At 27.4% G+C, this 6,689-nt stretch overlaps 1 long non-coding RNA gene across 1 annotated transcript in view; it reads right to left on the minus strand.

The window, feature by feature from the left end:
• Positions 1-6,689, minus strand: part of LOC106685677 (uncharacterized) — a 297,461-nt gene that overhangs the window by 183,880 nt on the left and 106,892 nt on the right. Inside the window, exon 2 of the long non-coding RNA XR_001343883.2 lies at positions 5,546-5,639. This is a non-coding gene — a long non-coding RNA (uncharacterized lncRNA). The remainder of the gene's footprint in view (positions 1-5,545; positions 5,640-6,689) is intronic.

The raw sequence follows: 6,689 nt of genomic DNA on the forward strand, positions 1-6,689 counted from the left end.
TTTGTTAGTTTTTTATTGTTATAAATAATACTAAAATAAAAAAATCTCGGAATATAGCATGAAAATCAAAAGAATAAACTACATCTCTATTGAAATTTGATTTTTTTAAAATCATTAATTTATTGTTATTTACAACTGTATAAAAATATATACAACAAGTAAATTTGCTGTAGGTGAGATAGTGACATGATACAAACATGTGGAGAATCTACCCATTGATAGAACTCCAAACAATATTAAGTTAAAAGTAATAAATATTTGTTTTTAATTATTACGTTTTTATTTGATTAATGGATTTTTTTTTTGGCTTATTCATCCAGCAATCACAATTGAAGTACGTACTAACTTTTTTATATTTTTTAATATTTTTAAGTTTGGGGTAAATAGCTCTATTAGGGGTAATATTTCAGCAAACTCTTATTTCAATAATGTTCTTTTATGTTTTCTATTGTTGTTGTTAGTTTTTAAGATATAAAAAATATTATTTTACTCTGAATAAAAAAATAATTATTTTAACGTTTTGAAACAGCCGCCATTTTTTATTCCCTCTAGCTATACCTGGCAGACTCATAAGTTTTGACTAGCAATTGTACATAGTTTTCATTAAAGTAATAAAAAATTGGAGTGAGATAACTTCCTGTTTTTCTTCCCGACTCTTGTACCATTAGTTAGGAAGTTATATTTGTGGTTTTTATGTTAAAAATTTTTACATTTATTTTTAATATTAACTGTTTATATATTTTTAAATGAAAATCGATTAGTCTGATTAACAGGAATATACACAACTTTTTCTACAATTACTTATTACTTGTTAGTTTTTATTACTTGTAGGTTAGTGGTATTTTATGTACATAAAAAATCTGAATTTATGATATTTAAAGGGAAATTAAAAAGAAAATTTCGCTTGGAAGAATATTTTCAAATACTTATTTAATATTTTTAAATACTTATTCAATATGCTTTGCATATTTTTTCTAAAAAGTAAAATCTAGGTTGTTTTAAGAAGTTGAAAAATTGAATCCAATGATAAAAGCATTTAATACAATTAGCTTTCTCATAGCTCTTCAATTATGGACAAAAGTTTAGGTATTACTCACTCTCTACCATCCTACCTTTCTCCCTAAAAAAAATTATAAATTTACTAAAAATGAATGTAATTAATTATTTTGTGATTACATTCACTAAATACGTTTTAAGTTTCACTGAAAATATCCTTTTTGTTTTTAAAAATATCAGCCTATTTCTTTTGAATAATTTTGAACAAATAATTTGTGTTTCTACGTCTATTTTTGATGTATGTATTTTTAATTGACAGAAATACCTACATTGCAAGATACTGTTATCACATCATCTTATCCTTATTTACCTACCCAAAATTTTCCCTTTCAAGGCTACCTTAAAATATAGCCCCAACATATCGGTATAAATATGAATTTCTTAGGCTGCAAGACAAATTTGGTGACGCAGACTTCATTTATACTGACCGCTCTAAGAACTCATTAAGAGTTTGTGCCTGATCGAACCTATTCTCTCTGTCGCCGATAAGTAGTAGCTATACAGCTGAAATACTTGTAATCTACAAGATCTTAAATGTTTTTCATACCAAAAAAAAATACACGTCATATGGTCAGATTCATTTTTAGTCCAACTCAGTTTAAAAAATATTTTCTCAACAAACCCGCTAAATCAAAAGCACAATTATTCAATAAAGTCTGCCAATAGAGACGGTATTTCTGTGTTCTTCGGTGTGCCTATTGATGACTTCACTGCCCTCATCAAGCATACAATTAAATTTAAATGGCATTGTGGGCAAATGTTACTGATAATAAATTACGGGAAATTAGAAGTGATGTTTATAACCTTGGATATCATCCACTAGAAATATGCGCAGAGATGAGGTGATTTTGAGGCGCCTTCGAATAGGTCATACGCGCCTGACCCACGGTTACCTTATGGCCCGCGATTCTCCATCTGCATGCGGAACGCGACTGTAAAACACATCCTAACCGAATGCCAAGCATACAACTTCATCAAATCTTTGTGTAAATAACCAGCAGATCTCCATTCAATTTGGCAGGATAACAAACAGACTGTAGATAAACTTTTCGAATTTCTTAATCACTCTAAACTTTACCATAAAATTTTACCACAAGTTCCCATTCTATACATTTAAATTCAGCAATCAAGATAAAATTCGGAAATTAAGACAATATGAACTAATAAAAATTTCTGATATTTTTTATTATGCTGATAAAGTCTAATAAAAATTCGGAAATTAAGGCAATAATGACCTCGAACTGATTTGCATACATGAAACAAATACAGTTTGATTACATAAACTGGAAGTTCATAACTTGTGATAGCTGATCGGTAGATAAGAACTAAATTAAAAATTTTTAATCGCTGTGAAATTCCGAGTGAAATTCGGTAGCCTGTGACCTTTGGCCCCTGGTCTGACACCATCCTTATTTCCTCGACCTAATAGCACTACCAAATTCCAGCCCGGGCTGGAGATAAATATGAAGATAAGGGCCCCTTTAACGAAGGCCGATAATGGTGAGCCGTGGAAATGCTCCTAATAAACTTGGCTCTCCTGTAATAGGGGATTTTATCTGAGTTTTTTGTTGTTTTTAACGTGATATATCTTGAAAGTAATAATTAAAATTTGTTCTCCACCTTAATATAATTTAATATGATTATACATATTTTCTTTTCTGTAGTAAACCCTACAAAGCGTATATTTTAAATAAATAGTGCATAATTCATTTGTTGCATTGATACATGAACGTATTAAATTTATGTAACAAAGGAAAATTATTTAAAGATAAATTCCAAAAGAAATAAAAAAACAGAATTCAAAAAAATAGAAAAGAATAAAAAACAAAACAAGAATTTCTTACTTCTTATTTTGTTTTTTTTATTCTTTATTGTTCATTATTCAAAGTAAAAAATATATTCCGTAATTTAAAGTACAAGGAAAATAAATGCTTCTTAAAGTATTCACGTGATAATAATTTTTTTATTAAGTAAAAAAACATTGTTTTTCGAAACTATGCCATATATAAAACAAATATATTCTTTCTTTTATGGGAACTACATTTTTAATTACTAATTATTAGTTTGGTAAAGTTCTTAGGCGCATTTTAGTTTTGGATTTATCTTGGATGGCTTGTATATTAGGGTTTTAAGGGTCCTGATTCAATTTTTTTTTAATAACGGACTTAAGATGGCACATCCAAATTTCGGTTAGTTGTAAAATCCATTCATGGGTTATATTTATTCGTTTTTTATTCTTACTAACAGAAAAAAACAGTTAATCATTTCAAATAAATAGAATTGAAGATACTTTAAGGAAGATTTTTGGAAAATTCGTCCTTTAAGCCCTGTCAGACTACTTCGATGAGGGTTAGACTTAATATCATTACTAAATATCATTCAATACAAAAAGCAGAAGATTTCTAGAAGCTATATATATAACAAAAAACATACAAAACACAGTTAACTACAAAACTGACACTTAACACTTAAATACACATTACGCCGACATTATAAATAGACTCAAAATATAAACATAAAAATCAGATGAAATAAACGGGTTTAAGTAAAAAATCATTAAGTTGATGTTAAATACAAAGCAGGACTTGTAAAAAACAGGGAGGTAACCAAACAGCACACTGGACATGAGATAAGGTCCAAAGAGGTAGTAAGAAATATAGAGTGATGGCTGTGCTAAGGAGTAGTGAAGATGCACAAATTGTGACATGATTTCCCATAGGAAATTATGAGATGAATATAATTGTGTGAATTAAAATAATAAGGATGAAGATTGTTGTTATGATGGTTTTATTATTGTTATAGGTTTAAAGTACATGAATATGGGACAGTGGTCCCGAAACGTTGTAACATGTCATGATAATTTAATAAAAATTTCATTAAACCGGAAGTCATTAACCTCAAAAACTTTTTTATGAATTGACTCACCAGAATTCCTATAGAGATAATCTAAATATCATTCATTTTTTTCATTAATAAACCGAATATAATAAAATCTTTAGAGCCGTTTTTTTACGAAATTGAAAAAAAAATTTTTTTTAAATCTATTCTATGAAGTGGTACTTCCGTTCAGTCGACTTAATTGAAAAATTTGCAGTCACCACCATGTATATACTCGCCTTATACATTGAATTTCAATTTCGTAAGTCTGACCTTTTGATTGAATCACCTGGGCTGACCATATACACACTGACCATTTTTTGGTATTTGTTAATTTGGACTCAGGAAACTTCAAAACGTGCATTTCCGTTTAAAACTGGAACTCGAAATTTTTCACGATAGCCATACTTTTTGTTACTATATATATTATATATAGGTAAGTGGAAGTAAATAAATCTACTATATTGATCTTAGTATTTTTTCGGCACCTTATTTATTTATTTAAAGTTTTCGCCTTCTTTGATCTTTTTTTTTTTTATAAAATTAACAAAAAACTGATAATTTATAGTGATAACTGCATCACGTTCTCACAAATTTTCACAAAACTTGGGGACCTATCTAGGTTAGTAAGTGAAATTTGTGTGATGCGCACACCCCACCAGATTTCCTTTTTCGTACAGCATACTTACTCAAATCTAATCAGAAATTTTTTTTTAAATGTTAAAACATATAGACATTACAATAAACAATATAAAATAATAGTGAATGACTTTTTTTTTCATCGCTTTTGTACTTTTATCTTTTTAATTTTTTTTTCTTCGTTCTATACTTTATTATTATTTTTTGTGTTAACTCTTCTTTTTTCTCTTTCAACCCAATTTGATTTTACTTTTTTTTTTCTTTATTATTTCTCTCTTTAATATAAATAAAACACACCTAAAATACGAAATACAACTAATATTCATTTTAAGTATCTGGAATATAAACTCTTTATGTCATATAATCGATAAAAGTAGTGATAGATATATAAATATGCAAACAAAAAATATAGATATAAAAAGTAACAAATATATGTTAAAATAAAAAATAAAAGATAGCTGTTAATTGTTATTGTATTTTTTTTAATTTATTTTTTTTTTTTTTACACAGCTAACACAATAGTAAGTTAACAATAAAAGGACGACTTTAGAATTTTCTTTCTTTTGATCTCTTTCTCTTGCTGAGGTTGTATGTACAGCTGCTCGAGAGAGACAGTACAAGAGGATTTTCCCACAAAAGCTCTTCACCAAGAAGAGGGACTTTTATTTATTGCTTTATTTATAACCTCACACATTAGTTTAAAAATTTATTTACACAGACACCTTATAAAGACAATATTGAAACTGGATTTATATATTAGTTGTATTTCATTGTTCATATTCATTTTTTCTTTTCTTTAAAAGTAAAATATTTAAAAAAAAAATTAAATTACAATAATAATACCTTATTTTAATTTCAATAAACTAAGAATTCACAGTTATTACAATATTTTATTTATAAATTAATAAATGGAAAATAAAACTTACAAATAAAAATATATATTTTTTATTCATAAAATCTAACATAAACTTACCCCTATTCAGCCTAACTCAAAGAAAAGGAGGAAGTGCAGATGTTGTAAAGTATGCGTCATCAAGCGAAGCCTGAAGCGCTGATCGTCCCTGGTTCTGAAAAATAAATAAATTTATGAATATACAAAAAATGTGTATTTAAAAAAATATAAATCAATTAGCCCATTATAAAATTTATCTAATGATGCAATGTGTGTTTTATATTTTAAAACATATTTATATATTCAATTACCAAAATAATTTTAAAAAATATTTACTTTTCTATTTAGATAAGTAACTCGATTAATATATTGACACTAGGCTGTCATATATAATACTTTTTTTAAAAATAATTTATTTATTGTTATTTACAACTGAAAAAAATATTGTGGATTTGGATGGTTCGGAAGTTTACCATGGAAGGATTGATATCTGGTGCCCGCCAAATCGACAACATATGGGACATTGAGGTCCTGATAGATGACTTTGTGACAAAGTATTAAGAAATTAAGAGCATTAAGGATTTTGGAAGTATTGGATTCGGGAGGAATTTGGCGGTTTAATGGAGCCCAAAGCTCAACTCCGCATGTCCAGATACGCCTCGGTGGAGCAAGAGGTTATGGGCTTACGACGAAAGGTAAATGTGACTTGGTGGAATTTATTGGAAATTTATTTTAATCCTCCAGTTTTGGCACCATTCTACCAGTGCTGATATAATAAAAAAGGACAAATAAAAATACCAGAAATATATTTTATGACCATTATGGGGCATTTGACAGATGATTTAATGTAATACAAAGGAACTATAAAAAAAAAAGTTTTTACTAACTAAAATTATTAGCAATAACCTGAAGCAACTTATAATAACTAGGGCCCGAATCTATATTTGAATAATTATTTTGCCATTATTCCAAACTACTTTTTCTAAAGTAGAAACAAACTTCTAGCAATATAAAGACATAATTGTAAAAATATTTTAATCATTTAAACATTTATTGTAATTTTATGTCGTAAATTTGATAAAATAGATATATATTTTTCTTAATATATAATATAAGTAATATTTTTGTGCTTATTCCAAACTACTTTTTCTAAAGTAGAAACAAACTTCTAGCAATATAAAGACATAATTGTAAAAATATTTTAATCATTTAAACATTTATTGTA

The sequence above is a fragment of the Halyomorpha halys genome, unplaced genomic scaffold (genome assembly GCF_000696795.3).
Source record: "Halyomorpha halys isolate HHAL.00 unplaced genomic scaffold, Hhal_1.1 Scaffold724.1, whole genome shotgun sequence".
Lineage (NCBI taxonomy): Eukaryota > Metazoa > Arthropoda > Insecta > Hemiptera > Pentatomidae > Halyomorpha > Halyomorpha halys.